The sequence below is a fragment of the Phascolarctos cinereus genome, unplaced genomic scaffold, assembly GCF_003287225.1.
Source record: "Phascolarctos cinereus isolate Bilbo 61053 unplaced genomic scaffold, phaCin_HiC Scaffold_4;HRSCAF=312, whole genome shotgun sequence".
NCBI classification, from domain to species: domain Eukaryota; kingdom Metazoa; phylum Chordata; class Mammalia; order Diprotodontia; family Phascolarctidae; genus Phascolarctos; species Phascolarctos cinereus.
In genome coordinates this window covers 472392227-472410603 of record NW_027555847.1, presented here as the reverse complement: position 1 = coordinate 472410603, position 18377 = coordinate 472392227, and the positions used below count along the sequence as shown (strand labels likewise).

At 36.2% G+C, this 18377-nt stretch overlaps 1 protein-coding gene across 1 annotated transcript in view; it reads right to left on the bottom strand.

Annotated features, from left to right (window-relative positions):
- Positions 1–194: 194 nt before the first annotated feature.
- Positions 195–18377, bottom strand: part of CA8 (carbonic anhydrase 8) — a 146242-nt gene continuing 128059 nt past the window's right edge. Inside the window, exon 9 of the mRNA XM_021005956.2 lies at positions 195–3994. The gene's annotated coding sequence lies outside the window, so the exon portion shown is untranslated. The remainder of the gene's footprint in view (positions 3995–18377) is intronic.

Here is an 18377-nt window from a genome sequence, read left to right as displayed (position 1 = left end):
CTAGGTCAGGAGAGCTCTAATTTAAAGAGTAATCTCTTTTTTTCTTAAAAAGTTTAGCACTCAAACAATGTTTGAAGGGTCACATCAGATAACCCACTACCTTCCTCAGCCAGCATAGCCAACTCTGACTGTGTGTGTGCAAAATAACACAGGAAACTACTATAAACAAAGGAAGAGAACATGGGAAAAGGAAATAACGCTCTCTGTGTGTGTATTTTTAAGGGTGACATTACATCACTTTCCCTGTCACACCTCATATTTTTCACAATATTGTACAATTCAAAAGATGCATTTTATTTATGTGTTTATATAGAATAAATAGCATTCACATTCCATCAAAAGGTCAATATTTGCTTTCCTAATATTACAACTACCCATAAAGTGGTATAAGATGGAGAAAAGGGAGAGAAATACACATTTTCTAGTCTTCTACAGATGCACATGGTGATTTGCAGGAGTAAGAAATATTTACAATTTAAATAATAATAGTTTGAGTAACAAGTCCTAAATAATAACTCAATAGTATTTTTTTTCATTCCCAGAACACAGAATAAGGCTCTTTCATCATGCATGATCTGAGAAACATATAGTTTATAGAATATAATTTTTTGGGACTTGTTCAATAAAGAGACAGTCAAACTTATTTTTGTTCTGTTAAAACAAAATGAATGTCCCATGAAATAAAAGATAAAGTTCTCAGGGATAACTTGGAAGCCGTTTGCTCACTGCAGCAATAAATCAGTCCGTATTAATCATTAGCAAAATATCACTACCTTTTTCCTAGAAGAGAAATAAAATTATAGACATCATTAAGAAAACTACTGATGAAATAAAAATTGTCTCCTATATATTTTCATTCTGAGTAATACTTCTTTTTCAGTTCAGACACCAAGCGTAGGCCCTAATAAGCAAACAAAAATCACATCAGATATTTAATTTCAATAAAAATAATATTGCTAACACAGGAGAAACCCAAGATTGGATGAGTTTCCCTTTCAAATACAGTAATACCTCAAATAACAAGTGAGCTTGAGGAAGCTCCATTATAATGAATGCTAAACACATTTTAAGATAAAAATCTTCATAAATCATGCAAAGCAAAATTGTCTCTATTAACAACTACAAGACAAAAATACCTCAGTGTGTGCAAAGCATTTGTCATGTTCATTTGAAGATAAACATGGCACATCTTAGGTATAATTGTGAACTTTTCAATGTTAGTTTCTCTTTTAGAATGTTAGTGCCCCCCTGTTTTTTTCCCTGAGTTGGCCCTTTTCACAGCTTCGGCATTTAATGCCACCCTGCTTACTTTATCCTCACGTTGCATGAAAAGTGGGAAGTATTTGATACTTAAATTTTTTGGCTGACTTATACCTTAAGTAAAACTTCATACCAGAAAATTATTTTGACAAGATATTTGTTTTTTTAAGAATTTCTGGCATTATCAAAAAGGGTGGGAGAAAATGGCAGAGGGAAGAGAGCATACCTGAACTCATACTAGGTTTATTTGGCTGTCATGAAAGTAAATCTGTATTAATTCTTTTAAGATTTTTTTGTGTTTGGAGTAGGGCAAAAGGAATGGGTGGGAAGGGCTGCCAGAAGGTATAATCCATAACCTCCTCTCCCCACCCCTGCAAATTCATCTCAGTTGAATGTGAGCTCTTTTGAAAGCAACTTTCATTTTATCTTTGTATCCCCAGAGCATAGCACAATCTTTTGCACAGTATAGATGATTAACAAGTGTTGTTGGGTTGTTAAATTAGCTCAAGACTGGGAGCTGCTGTGAGTGAAGAGAGCTGTTTCCCTTTATCATTATCTTCTTCCAGAAAATGAAAACTACTTTGCCTTGACATTGGTTTGCTGAAAAGCTCCCTCCTTCCAGACCTTCTTCCCATGTCTCCTTTCCTGATTGGACACAGCACAGCCCCCTGACTTTCTAAGTCACATACACGAACACGCACACCTCACACCACACCACACTATTCTACTTTCCTACCCAATCCTCAGCTCTAAGAATTTAAGATACATATTTTATTATTTCTGGAATATTTAGCATCATCTTAATAATCTTCTTGTTTGCATCATAATCCCTCGTGTGTCACATCCTAAAATGTATCACTTTTTTTTTAATCTGTGATTTTATTGGTACAGAGAGTTCTAGGTGAGGTGCTTCTTCTACCAGTATAGGTCAGCACCTTCACTACAATGTAAAGTCTTAAAGCATGCCTGCCGCACTGTTTGTCACTCAGTCAATAGACATTTATGCAGCATATACTATGTGTCAGGCATTGTGTTAAGCGCTGGGGATTTAAAGAGAGGCAAAAACAAAACAAAACAAAACTAAACTAAACAAAACCTATCCATGCTCTGGAGAAGCTCACAGTCTAAAGGGATGATGGGTGGGGATAATATGCAAACAACTATGTACAAAATTTATGTTGGATAAATTGAGAGTAATTTCAGAGGGTGGGTATTAAAATTAAGGAGGACTGAGAAAGGCTTCCTGCAGAAGGTGATGCTTTAGCTGAGACTTGAAGGAGGCCAGGTCAGCTAGGAGGTAGGTAGAGGCTGGTGTCATTGGATAGCAGAGTACAGAGAGGGGAGTAATGTGGAAGAAGACCAGAAATATAGAAAAGGGCCACAAAGTGAGTATGTATCAAAAATATGAGTTGAACTGGTCTTCCTGTTAGGCCAACTCTCTAATTTGATACACCATGCTGCCCATTAAAATGCAACCTTATATCTCTATTAGAATTTCTATCTTTAGTTTTGATATTTAGAACAAAGATTGGGGGGGAGGAGAATTTATTCATTTGTTCCTCCCTATCACTATGCATAAGGGCTAAAAAAATGTTCAATGTCATTTTGTGCCACAACTTCACACCAAAGCAGGATGAGGACCCTGCTCTGTTTTATAAATTTTAACTGTTGTTTAGTAAAATTGTAATTTGTTGACTATTTAAAATGCTTGTGCGCTGCCATGTGAGGGTTTTAATATGGTCCGTGCAAACTGGAAACATGAGTATGCTTATTTTAAAAGTGAAACTCATTGAAAGAAATTTTAAGTCCTAGAAACAAAGCCATAATAATTGAACAAGTGCCTGTATTAAATTTCCTCTTTAATTCATAGAAATGAATATACACTTCTAAATAGTATGCCTAGTATCACCTATCAAGCACCCTAGAATCTGAGTACTTTTTTTAAAAAATCATTCTCTTTCACATCCTGTCTGTCCTGTCTGTTCTGTTCTATTTATCTGCTGATCCCTATATAGCTTCTAGTACCTCAAGTAGATTTGATCTTCTTAAAACATAAGATATATATACATTGTGTATATTCCATCAGGTTGATAATTACCAAAACATTTTCCATACTCTCTATGTACAAAGATAAGACTCCCAAGTGTTTGCACTCCACATGAAATATATTTAGATATACTTTTGGTAGAGACGTATAGAAACGGAGAGAGAAAGCTAGGCAAAATCTTTTTCTACACTATGCTTTTATACCACATTTTGAAGTTGTATGCTCTTCTTGATTGAAACATGTATTTTATTATCATGAATTACACTGTTCATTGAGTGAGTAGAATTTTCAGTTACAGTCAGGAAATGAAGAATTACTAATGTCAGGGGTTGATTTTTCCCAACTGTCTACAAAACTGATACATGCTACACATTCACATTTACAACAAACCAGAAAAAAACTAGCATCATTCATGTTGCACCCAACTATAAAACACTGTAATGCAAAAATAAGAATACTTAGAGAACATTAACAGTAGTGACTTGAGAATGTAACATGGTTCTTTTCAACATATAGCCATTTCTAGAATTTCATTTGATTGTGTGGAGGGAGCAACTGTCAGAGCTGTCTATCAAGGTGGAATGAGATGAAGGCAGACAATGCGGGCTTTGTGAGTAAACTGAAGCAGCGGCTCCACAGTTTCCATTTCTCATCCGAGGGCACTGTGGGACCATTGTCTCCCCCTCCCTGCAAAAAGAATAGGACAATTAAATTACGGAAATTCCTCCACAGCAGGTTTGAAAGTCTGTTTATGTCCAAATAGGACAATAGTAAAAATGAAAAGTAAAAGTTTCATGACAGCAAAAGACAGAAATTTCAAAAAATACTTATCGCCCAGACATTATATCTGTATAATTTCCCCATCCAATCCAACAGAAATGTATTTACATGGAAGATGATTCATTGGAATTTTTGTGGCTTAGAACTATGGCTTAGAATTGCAACTCTAGACTCACATGGACTGATTTAATACAAAAGACTCTTCAATAATACCTCAGTAAGGGCTCAGTCCCCACCAAGGGCAGAGTCCCTGAAAACATTTGAACTTAACTTGTTTCTAGCTCTCCACTAGAGGGGGGGCTCTTCAGTTCCCCTAAAAACATTAGGCTAATAATAAGCATTTAAACATAGAGTAGATTTACTATAGGGCATACAAAGAACAGAAAAGAAATTCTGATCCAAGCCTCCAAACTATAATCCATCTTTCTGAGTACCACTTTTTCTTCCCCACTTCTGCCTAGAGGTTCAGTCATATTTCTCACAAAGCTCACAGTACTGGCAGATGGAATCCCAGAAGCACTACTCAGAATAAAGACCTTGATTAAGAGAGATGTATGTACCTTGCCACTCACCTGCTTCCCTCAGAAATCTGCTCTCTCCTTTGCTTCCACTTCTGCTACTGTTAGGCCAGCTCCTGGCTAACACCACTATCTCTCAGTATGATTTCACAGTAATCACATGGGTCCTAATTCAGCCCAAGATCTCCGTGGACTTTGCTTGTCATCTCTGGCTCTGCTGCTGCCAGCTCCCACCTCTACTGGCCACGCTAGCAGGAAGACCCTTCTATTCCTCTTTCACATGTTCCAGCCCTTTCCCACACTTCTCAACATTATACAAAACAGCTACCCAAATCTTTATGGCCTTGGTCCTACCTCCAGCATTATGGGAAATGCCTACCAAAAATCTTTTCACATATTCACCTACACTGAATTTCAATCTCTGACATTATTAGGTTTAATCTCTAAATCAGGAGGAACTTCAAAGACATCTATTTCCATCCATACCTGAATAGAAATCTCCATGCAACAACATTAACAAATGATCATTTAGCCTGTACTTGAAGTCTTCCAATGATGGGTAATTCACAGCCTCCCAAGCCAGTGCATTCTACTTCTTAATACCTCTCTTCATTATCATGTATTTCTTTACATAGAGCTAAAAATCTACCTTTGTAACTTTCACCTATTTTTCCTAATTCTTGGCCCAAGAAAAAAATCTTATTTCTCTTCTACAGACAGCACTTCAAGTACTCAAAGACATAGATTTTCCCCCAACACATGTTCTTAATTTCTGGGTGAAATATTTCTAGTAATCCAGTAAATGTTTATTATGCACTTACTATGTGCAAGACTGTGCTAAGCTCTAGAAATATGATTAATAAAAAGACAGTTCCTGCCCTCAAGAAGCTTACACTCTAAAAGAGAGGCAGGAAAGGGGTGAGGGATAGGGGAATGTGGAAGGGCTTCCAGCATGGGAATATCTTGTTCCATGGAGTTGAAACTAGGCACAACAACAGATGCAAAGTAGAGTAAGCTAAAAGACCAGTTTCTGCCCTCTATAAAGAAAGAAATTAGGAGGAGTTTAGTACTCCTTTCCTCTGGCCATCTAATCAGAAGGTAGAGGAGGCTAAGGGCAGTAGTACACCAATCAAGGCCTGAATTAATAGTATGGTAATTAGATTAGAAATGATAAACATATCCTGTGAGGCTTGGGGGTAGGTACCAGGCAAATGCAAAGTGGAGTTCATTCAAATGATCATCATATGGAAAAGATTCAAGGCCTCTTACCATTCTGGTTATTCTCATCCAGTTTGTCTGTAAGTAAACTTTCTTAAATATGATGCCCCAAAATAAAATATGATATTCTAGAAGGTTTGAGCAAAGTAGAATATCAAGCCTTTCACTTCTATCATACATTTCTCCTACGACCTTGCAAGTAAGTAATCATGTAACAATTATTAATACTAGCACACATATAAAGGTTTAAAGTTTACAAAAAACATTCGTTACAACAACACAGTGGATTAGGTACATAGTGCAACAATTATTTGCATTTTAAAGATGAAGAAACTGAGGCTCAGATTGATTTAGTGATTTATCCACAGTTGCAGTTAAATAAAAGTTGGAGGCAGGATTTAAAATGAAGTCTCCAGACGTCAAGTCCAGTGTCCTTCCCAATAAGCGAAGGTTAATTTTCCCATCAAATCTGACTTTAAAAAAAAATTTAAACTAGTTCTCATAATGAAAGATCGTAACTTCAAACATTTGTTTTGTTGACTCCAGATAAAGTACAAATAGACCTTTGAAAGAATAAAGGTTTCTTTGGGAGATTCATCTTTCACTTAGGAGCAATTAGCTAATCTTTCCACTTATTCTTTTGCAGTTTTTAAACATTAATGAACTTCAATGGACAAGATGAAAAAGCTAAGATAATTAGCATACATTGAGAAACCTCATTCTAACCCAAGATGTGTGTTTTCACATGCATCTGTGATAAATTTTGATCTGTATAAACTACATAAAAGACAAATGTCTGGTGGTCCAAATGTTATTAAGAATTCATTCCTGATTGTATGGTACTTTAAGGCCAAAATAAAAAGAGGACGTTTTCTGCCTACACATTTGACAGATATCATACATAAATCAACTGTGTCCCAAAGGCATGCTATGTTGGATATTTAATATTCACACCATTGAATTGTAAAGGAACAAAAAACCACAGTATTCTGAATAGATAGTCAAGATGAAGGCTTTCTTTTAAGATAATAATTTACCAAACAAACCTTGATAAATAATAGAACCCAAAAAACTCAAATAGCAACAAAAACAAAAGGCAAATATTCAGGCAACTGATCTTCTGAAGGTCACTACTTTATAAATCTAGGTGAAGTCCAAAGCTCACTACTTTATAAAGCTGGGCTTGGAACGAGAAAGACTCATGTTCATGAGTTCAAATCTGCCCTCAGACACGACCCTGGGCAAGTCACTTCACCCTGTTTGCCTCAGTTCCTAGTCTGTAAAATGAGCTAGAGAAGGAAATGGCAAACCACTCCAGTATCTCTGCCAAGAAAATCCCAAATGGGGTAGCAGAGAATAGGACACAACTGAAAAAAATAACGTTGTGAACAACAACGAAAAGATTATTATTTAACATTTGTCAAATACTCCCCTGCATAGGATATATGGTTGAAGACTCAGTAAATATGTGTTGAATAACAAAATTAATTCAAATTAATAATTCACATTGGGGTGCCAGTCATTTGGCTAGGTTGATATCACTTTCATCTAGGAAGAAACTCTCCAATACTAAAAAGATATCATCTTCAAATCTTGGGCACTCTCATGTTTGTTAATGGTTCTCTGAATTATCTGATGTGACTTGTGTTCATTGCAGATGCTCAATAACTAGATGACTGCACCATCACTCCAATCAAACACTTTAGCAGAACTTGGAAGGTAGTTTCTCAGCATTAAATAATAGCTATATTGACCCCAGTATCCAGCACCTACACAATGCCCTACCCATGGCTGGCAGATACTGTGTGCTTGTTTAATTGAATTTTCAATAATGACATTATATGCTGCATTTTATTTTACTTATATCCTCCAAATACAAGCCACTAGTGGTGCAGTATAGAGCTAGGCCTGTAGTCAGGCAGCCCTGAGCTCAAATTTAGACTCAGACACTTTCTAGGTGTATGACCTTCAGCAAATTATTTAACCTCTGTCTTTCTCAGTTACCTTACCTGGAAAATGTGAATAATAATAGCATCCACACCCCCGGATTGTTGTGAAGATAATGTAATATAATATTTGTAAGACATTTTGCAAACTTTCAAGTGCTATAAAAATGCTGGCTATTATTGTTGTTATCACCCAGCACAGGGCCTTTTACGTGGCAGGCATTTGATAAGTAGTTGTTGAAGAAATTAAGTAAACTTAGAGCATCTCATGTCAGATTCTCCTAGATGCAAAAATTCTTGCATGTAGAATAAGCCCACCAAATCAGTACTTTGAGAACTCAGAAATGAATAGATTCATCTGGTCTCTCCTAAATAAAAAAAAAAATCTAATCAGAAAATTCAAATAACCAGAAATTGTATTATAGTACTATACATTGATCATGGATTCACAGTTGTGATCCTGAAGCACAACAGGATTCTGAAATGCCTTCTAAACCATCCAAGAAAGTTCACTTATTTCAGCAGTTTTAAGCTTCAAATTATCTTTTGTAAAGAGTCTCTTGGGGCAGGGTGTGAATGAACTCTCCATAGGAGGATTTCCTCAAATGCTACAGTCAGAGGTAGCCAAGTAAAATAAAAGCATACGTGCACACACTGGGCTGACTTCTCTATTGTCTCTGAATGTCACAGAACTGACCCAACTTCAAGAAACATTTGGATCAGTTCCAGAGCTTTGCAGATTAAGACAGGAAAGTTGCATTTTAAAAAGTCCAATGTTTCTATGAAAAAGCTGAAAAGCAAGAGTTCAGAAGCAAAGTCATGTAGAAAAGGTCTCATCCCTTCCTCTCATCACCCCTTTCCTTCTCCCTCCAATACGGATTATATTGTTACTTTTTAGGAAAATGCTCATCTTTTTCATCAAATCCAAAAATATCAGCACCTTTATTATTTCTTCCTAAAAATTCTGGGACAGCTAGCACAGTTAATAAAGTGTTGAAGATAGCATTAAGAAGATTAAGGTCCCAATCAAGCTTCAGATGTGCCTGCCAGTTTATGACCCTGAGCAAGTCACAAAGCTATCTGAGCCTCAAGTTTCTTTTCTGTAAAATGGAAATAATAATAACATCTAATTTACAACGTCTTGTGAAAATCAAATGAGAATTAAATATGCAAAGCATTTTGGAAACTTTAAAGGGCTATATAAATGCTAACTATAATAAAGAGGAGGAGGAAGAGGAGGGTAATGATGATGGTGAAGATTTTGCATGAGTTGTTCTGGCCCTATATTTTGATGGTGAGGTTTGCCACATTTTACTCCCATCCCCAGGGTTCTCTGGTGTCCTGAGGTGGATTAGGAATTCTCTCTTCTCTGCCATTGGCTTGGGCCTCTACCAATTGTTTTCCTCCGTTTTAGCAGTCTAGTGACAGGCACTCCAATTCCATTTAACCATTTAATATCCGGTTAGTTTTTACAAAGATATTTACTTCAAAGATATAGAAAGAACAAATGTATAAACATTTCCCCCAATACCTTAGGGGCATAATTAGCAGATTAGGTTTACAGCTTAACTCTGTTTTCATATAGCATTTGTCCCATCAAATTCAAGTCCAAAGCCCCACTGGACCAACATGCTAAGGCTTCTTTGTTAGGCTAGCTGGATCACCTGGCCTGAATTCCTCCACTACTATATCCCCATGTTCCAAGTTCTAGAGTCAGAAATTCCACTCCTTGTACCTAGAACTAAAAAAGATGAATGAAAAAATATAAACCCCCAGGTCCATTTCTTAGGGTCATATAACTGAGGAGAATGGTGGTCCCCGGGCCCTACTCCCTTACCACATTGTGTCACCTACTATGAATGAAAGAGTCCTTTATTTTCAGATGAAAAAGCCCATGCTATATTCAGTCAGGTAGTTTTAAAGACAAAGTTCCAGCTATAAAACCAATAGATAAAGGCTACTCCCAAGCATATGATAGGCTACACAGCATGTCCACATATGCACCAGTTCTCCTGTTCGCGAAAAGTAGCTCACCCAGAAAATATGTATGTGTATACACATACATACACATACATATATATTTGAATATACTATACATAGCATACATATAAATTATGAGAGGCAGTGTAACATACCAATCAAAAAGCATTTATTAAGCATAACTGGGTTGCATGGAGAGAAGTAATGTTTGAAAAGGCTAGAGAATGAGGAAAGGGCCAGGTTGTAAAGAATTTTAAATACTAAATGGTCTTTATATTTGATACTAGAGGCAATAGGGAGCCACTTTAGGGGAATTAATTGAGCTTGGGGGAGGGAGGGAGGGAGTGTCAGGCCTGCATTTTAAGAAAATCCTTTTTCTAGTTCTATGGAGGACAGATTGGAGTGGGGAGATTAAATAGGAGGCTATTGCAATGGGCAAAGTGACAAGTGACAAGAGCCTGAACTAAGGTAGAGGCTGTGCTAGAGGAAGAAACAAATATGACCAAGATGCTGTAGAGGGAGAAAAAAGATTTGGTAATTAATTGTTTGTGTGGAAGTGAGTGTGAGGAGGATAACACCAAGATTATAAACATAAATAAATGGAATGATGATGATGCCCTTGATAGTAAAAGGGAAATCAGGAAGAGGGCTGGGTTTGGGGGAGGAAGGATACGGAGTCCTGTTTTGGACAAGTTGAACCTGAGATTTTGATCTTGAAGTCAGAAAGACCTGGGTTCAGGTCCTGCATCAGATACACACTTGCTTTGTGACTTTAAGCAAGACACTTAATCTCTCAGTTCCCGTGGACCAATCTTTCAGATTATAATTTGCAGACCAGATATTGATTTGCACTTTGACAGAGAGAGAGGCGGACAGAGAGAGAGAGACAGAGAGACAGAGAGACAGAGAGACAGAGAGACAGAGACATGGAGAGAGTCATTAATGAATAGCAACAGGAATGCTAACCCAGAGGCAAACTAATAGGCATGGAAGCACTGAAAAATTGCTTCCAGGTTCTAGCTTCTGTACTACCGTAGAAATGTGATAGTGATTGAATTAGTTCTGGCAAAATATATCTCAGTGTCTGAACCTACTTTAGAAAGGAGAAAGGAGTGCTTTAAATATAATGGATGAACATTCTATAAAATTAGAAGTCTATAATTAAAAAATCAAATGGAACTTCTGTGAACACTGCTGTCACTGTTAAGAGATAAGACACAGAATAGCTCTATATATTCATAACCTAATACCTTGCACATAGCAGGCACTTACTCCAAATGCTCCATCATCTCAAAGAGGTGGGTAATCCCTCCAATAATTCGGATCATACCTGATTCACATCTGACAATTCTGTGTAACTTTCATCCATGTTCTAGAAATTCACCATTGGTATCTACACACTATATTGGGCTCCTTCATTAAATCTTCTTGACATTGGGAGGATACTCATATAGCCACATAGGCTATCCCTTGGTTATCCCTCACTCTTGCTATATGACCAAACTATCTTCCTTTTCAGAGCATGTATTTTGGGTGACATCTTTTATCCAACTTCACCTTCCTCATTCCTTGCTTGAGGTCTGCTGCAGCCTGCTCACACTCACCTTACATCTCTCTACTGCCCTCAATTTCCATTCTTCAGAGACTGCAGTGTTCTATGACTTGCAGTTACATGATATCACTGGAAGAATATATTCATTTTAAGAAGATAGGCTTTGGTTTCAGGGAGAACGATGAGGTCATTTAAAGAACAATACAATCTCCCAAAAAGCAATGCAGCTTTCTCTCTTCATTTTGTTTAATTCAGGGCACTTCTCATTTCATTTGCAGTCTATCTAAGATGTGTGTATAGACACGCACAAATATACAAACACATATGCAGATATGTAATATCCAGTTCAGACTTCTTCAGTACATATTTGATAAAGTCCAGCTGCTTTCCCCATCTTTGTTTTCTACAAAATCACTTCCACTTCCTCAAAAAGCACATCCAGTAGAGTGATGTTAGAGTCTAAATGTAGTTAGATCTATTGTCCTTCGTGGTGAAAATATTACAAAAATCTTTACAAATCATTTCCACTTCTCTCTTCTTTGCTTTCATCCTTACAATTCATCTATCAATGCTTTGCTAATTTGGGTCTCTTCCCAAGCTTTCTTTAAGCATGATTTTCTTCTCATAGTTCCTTATTATTTTATAAGGTGATACTATTCATGATCTTCTACCTTCCTTCTCCATAAAATTTTAAAATGAGTATGTATTCTGAGCAGGTGCTGCTCTTAGCAGTCACATCATTCTACTTGTCAAGTAGGCCAAGATATTTGCTGACCAATGTGATTTTTAGGCTCTTTTCTTTTCTTTGTTAAGCCAATTGATTTATACTAGTTAAAATTCTGTTTGTTATTGTTTATTGCTTAGTTGTTTTTCAGTCATGTCTGACTCTTGATGACCTTATTTGAGGTCTTCTTGGCAAAGATACTGGAGTAGTTTGCCATTTCCTTCTCCAGCTCATTTTACAGATGAGGAAACTGAGGCAAACAGGGTTAAGTAAATTGCCCTGGGTCACACAGCTAGTAAGTATTTGAGGCCAGATCTTCCCGACTCTGGGTCCTGTGCTCTATCCACTGTACCACTTAAGTGCCCAGGTGCTCTAAGTGAGACATGTATAACAAGTATCCTATTGATTTCCTTCTTGATGGATGCAGGAGCATTTGGAAATCAATTCATTTCTTTATGATGTTTTTTGGCATTCACCATGTCCAGCACCTTCCAGATTCTCTTAGCAGAAAGTATCCATGAGATATAGGAGTGAAGCTTCTGTTTGTTTGGGCAATCAGTGAGTGAACTAACAAGGAGTGTCCCACAGGACTCTGTCCCAGGCCCTCCTCTCTTTTTCCTCTATTCTTTCTCACTTGGTCATCTCATCAGCAACTGTGGATTGAAATGCCATCTCTACACTCATAATTCCCAGGACCACTTATCCAACTCTAGCCTCTCCTTTAACCTTTCCTCCAACTGGCTTTATACATCTTGAACTGGGTGTCCTATAGATATCTTAAACTCACTATGTCTAAAATGGAGCTCATTATCTTCCCCCTCAAACCATCCCTTCTGCCTAATTTCCCTATGCTCCAGTCACCCAGGCTTGCAACCTGGATCATCCTTGACTCCTCATTCTCTCTCTCACTCTCCATATCCAGTCTGTGGCCAAGTCCTGTTGGTTCTGCCTCTGTAATATTGCTCTATTCCTCCCACTCCCCTTTTCTTCTCTGGCATTGCCATCAACCAGATACAGACTCTCATCAACACACACACACGGGCTATTGAGAAAGCCTGTTGATTGGTCTTCCCATCTCAAATTTCTATTCACTCTAATCCATCCTCACTACTCAACTTTTAAATTGATCTTCCTTAAAACTCAGCTAAGTCACCCCTCCCCTTCCACCATTAAATAAACTACAGTAGTAGCTCCCTATCACCTCCAAGATCAAATATGAAATCTTCTACTTGGCATTCAAAGTCCTTTGTAACCTGGCTCCTTCCTTCCTGTATACTTTCCCTATACACAATCTCTGTTATTTAATAACACTGGCCTCCTTGCTGTTCCTTGCACTAGACACTCCATGTCCCTATTCTGGGAACACTGACTGTTTCCCATGCCTGGAATTCTCTCCCTCCTCATCTCCATCTCCTACCCTCCCTGCCTTCCTTCCAGGTATACCTAAATAGCTTCCCTTCCACAAGAAGCCTTTCCTGATACCCCTTAATTGTAGTAACTTCCTTCTGTTGATTTTTTCTGTGTGTGATTTGTTCTACATATTTGTTTACATGTTATCACTCCCATTAGACTGGGGAGTTCCTTGAGAGTAGGGACTGTCTTTTTTTGTTCATTTTGTTTTGCCTTTCTTTATATCCCCAGTACTTAGCACAATGCTTAGTACATAGAAGCCACTTAATAAATGCTAATTATTAATAAATGCTTAGTTAGCTTTGTGGTGGCAAAGAACTGGAAATTGCAAGGATGCCTGTCAATTGGGGAATGGCTGAGCAAGTTGTGGTATATGATTGTGATGGAATACTACTATGCTACAAGAAATAATGAGCACAATGATCTTAGAAAAACATAGGTAGAGTTGTAGGAAATAATGAAAGTGAAATGAGCAGAGCCAAGAGAAACACTGTATATGGTAACAATATTGTTTTAAGAACAACTTTGAGTCACTAAGGCATTTTGACTATTGTAAATACCCGAATTAACTACAAAGAACATACAAAGGAAGATATATCTCTGCATCCAGAGAAAGAACTGATAAATAGAAGTATGTCTAGAATGGTTTTGCACATATATATATATATATATATATATATATATATATATATATACACACACACATATATGTATGAATGCATATATATACATACATACATGTACATGTGTGTCTCTCTGTGTGTGTATAATGGTAGCCATTATAGGCGAGGTGGGGGAAGAAAAAAAGAAGGAAAAGTTACATGATAACTTAATTATATATTTTTTTTAAAAAGCAAGTTGTACATAATAGATTTGTAGTTTCATGTACAATCATCTATTTTTTTCCTATTCTACTTTGTTATGGAAATCCTTGTTTTATTTAAGTTTAGAAAAATAAGTGAAATTAAAATAAATAAATAAATAAATGCTTATTGACTGGTGGAATAATGTTAAATAAGAACAATAATATCTGTAGGACTTACCTAACAGAGTTTTTGTAAGGATTAAATGATAAATAGTTTATAAAGTATTTTGCAATTTTAAAGCACTATATGTGTCACTTATTATTGTTGTATTATTTGAATTGGGGATGCATATGAATATAATCTAGCTCTTTGCACTATTGATTTAAAATGGTACTGTGCTCATCATGGAAAATTTTGCTAAATATTTTCTCATTTTAACCACTATTGCCTTGGCAGACAAGAAGAGTTCATATTTCAAAATAGTAGTTTTAATGTAAAGGAAAGGCCTTTTTATAATCTTTGAGATATAACTAAGAAACTGATATTTTTTATTTAAATATTCAGCTCCTTTGCCATTTTGAACCTATTATGTTAATATAGTACTTGATCTTCCTTTTCTGCTTTAATCATATTCTAAAGTGTATTGAGTCTTATTGCCTCAGCAGAATTCTATATTCCTTCACTTGAAGGCCAACATAATATCGTGCTTTGCACATAGTAGAAGTTTCATGTTTGGAGGAAAGGAGAAAGAGGGCAGGGTTGTAGCTAGGAATTGTGGTGTCCCAAAAAAATCAGGTGAGTGGCAAAGATAAATAGAAAGGGAATAAAATTTGGCAGTACCAGAGAGGGAGGTGTCTCACATGTCTTACCCTCAAAGCTAGAATTGGCAGGGAGTAAGAGATGGAAAGGTGGACCCTAGAATTAAGAACCTTAAGGATGATCATAAGAACAATCCAATCTTTGGGCTGGGTGAGGAAGTGGGGTTGTTGCAGTTTAGGACTGCAGGTGCCACGATATGAGGTACAGGTGTGGCAAGTAATGGGACTATTGCAGAGAGAAAGAAAACACCCAAGATATAGGCACCCAGGGGTCAAGGCGTTTAAACTCCATCCTATTTACTCCTGTACATGTAGAAGGGGAAAAGAGAAGGAAGGAGAAAAGGAAGGAGGGAAGGAAGAAAGAAGTAGGAAGGGAATATTTTGATCGGAGGCCAAAGTTATATAAACCATTGTTATGGAAATTAGTTAGCAAGGTCCATATTATCTTGCATAAAAGTATCATAAAACTTAAAATTGTGCTTTTAAGGTTCATTTGAGGTAAACCTGTGTTATGAAGCTTTGACACTTTCTCAATCTCAATTAGCACTAAACTAATTAACAAAACTGTTTTATACACTACAGTGAATCACATTTTTCTTCTTCCTTGCCTAATCCCTTGTGTGTTGTAAGGGTGATTGAGTATCTAATTACTTCTTAATTGAATGCACATATTATACATTTTTCACTAGTTCAAGCTTAATGCTTTTGGTCTAGAAATCAAAGTCAATGAAATTAAGTTGAAATGGGATTTGGGCAACTATTGTAATGAGGAAAGGTTTGCATTAAGCCTAATTATAAGTAAATGTGGGTTTTCAGTATTGTTTCCTATGAAAATATTTAAAATACAGAAATATGACATAAAGGATTGATTTAGATTATTAATGACATTATTATTTGTGTTCACAACATTTCATTCTATATTATTGAGTTGAACAATTTTAATACTATGGTGTGTGTACCACCAATGAAGTCTGAATGGACATTTACATCTGCCAAAAATTATGTTTCCCCTTTCAGCTTGCTATTATAAGCAATCTAAGATTGTATTAAAATAAGATTAAGATGGAGATGGCATTAAGTCAAGAAAAGTTTAAATTTAAGTTTATAATCAATTACTTCATGAAAATCTATTTGCTAAAGATTAGCTTAACTTCTCAATCTCTAAAATTCCATGCAAGCCTACATTTTTCAAATTAATATTTTGTGAGAATTATATTGTTTTAATATTGCACAGAACATTTAAAAATTGGAATGGTTTCATCCTGAGAGTCAGTAAAGTTTTCAGCAAAAATGTTTTAAAAAATGGGGGGGGGGTGTTCATATAGAACAGTAATATTAAACTCAAATAGAAATGAGGGCCACTAAACCATATGGAGGGATCCCTGCAGATGTATATTGACCTAAAAAACCATCATGATTGTGGTTGTGGAATAGCCTAGATAAATTTGAAAGGAATCATAAAACCAGGAGGATTTTTTTCTTGTGTACAGCAATTAATAAAAAATAAATCATAAGGACAGTCAAATTTATTGAATTCTGCTTGAATTATTATTGTAATCACTAAATTTAAACTTGAGAATTACTGATATTCTGTGAAAGTATTTTCTAGTTTGATTATAAGTTTATATTATATATTTATATATAATATTTATTATATTATATATTTATTATACTTTTTGGGAAGAAAATAGAAACTTTCTTGCTTTATGGAAATCTGATTGTCTTTACCAGTTTTCCTAATTTTTATTTTAAAACTAGATTATAAAGAACACTTAGTGGCCTATAAGCACTTTGAGGAGAGAATTTTTTTTCATTTTTATATCCCAGTTTCTAATACACTTTATCTCATATGGTATACACTTTAAATTCTGTTTGATTGAAATTGGAAGGAAAGCAATATCTCTGAGTCTCAGTTTCCTTGTCTGTAAAATTAGGGCTTTGAATAAGATAGTATCTAAGGTCCTCTCCAACTCCAAATCTATGAACCTATGATCCTATAAAAGTTTCAATGCAGACAGTGATATATATATATATATATATATGATATATATAAAGTGACTTACAGATGTGGATTTGATAGATATTTTTGTCAGTCAACAAACATTTATTAGAAATAGCTAGATGGTAAGGTGAATAGAATCTGGACCTAGAGTCGGAAGATCTAAGTTCAAAACCAGCTTCAGACACTTGATAGTTGTGTGACAACACACAACTTAAGTTACTTAACATCTGTCTGCCTCAGTTTTCTCATCTGTAAAATGAAGATAATAATAGTACCTATCTCCCAGGATTATTGTAATGAAAAAAATGAGGTCATATTTGTAAAGTGTTTGAAAACTTTAGAGCATTATAGAAATACTACCCATTGTTATTATTATTTATAAAGGCACTAACTGCTTTTGATATATTATACCCTCTGCCCCCCAGTGCCTCTGATTTATTTGTTCTCTGTGTTGGTTTTCATCTCTTACACAGTTCCTTCTCATTTTCAATTGTTTTGCTCTATGTCAAAAGACTGTCTCAATTACCTTACACCACCACACCAACTCATGTGATCCTTCCAATGCTCCTACTCCGTTTTGTTCCCATCGTGAGAGGTCAGTTTCAACTCTTGACATATTGCAAGAAGTAAAAGGGCTGTCTCCATTACTTATGCTTCAACACTGCAATAATCCTTCAGATCTGTGACTCCAGCAATACGAGTACTCTTTCTGACCGTACAGACTTAAGTAAATGCCTTCTCATCAATTTAAGTGGATCTTGCCCATATCTTCCCATAAGTCCTCCCAATATACCGGAAACTCCCTCCAAGTCTTTTGATATATTGTGGAATGCAGACTATCAAGACAGCCATCAGTTATGCTTTGCCTCACTCCACAGTATTGATAGGAATTTGACCTAGAGCACTTTAGTAATTTCATTCTCAGTCAACTAGCATTTATAAAGCATCCACTTTGTGCCAGGCACTATGCTAAGCATTGGGAGATACAAAGAAAATCAAATATAGGCCCTGTTCTCAAAAAGTTCACGGTCTACTGAGATAGACAGCATGTAAACAATTATGTACAAACAAGTTATGTACAGGATAAATAGGAGATAATTAACAGAGGGAAGGCACCTACATTAAAGAGAATTGGGAAAGGCTTCTTGAAGGAGATGAGACTTTAGCTGTGGTTTCAAAGAAGCCAAGAAGTGGAGATGAGAAGGGAAAGAGCCCCAGGCATAAGGAACAGCCTGTGAAACTGATAAGTCAGGATATGGAGTGTTTAGTACAGTGTCACTGGATCATGGGGATGCAAAAAGACTGGAAAGGCAGGA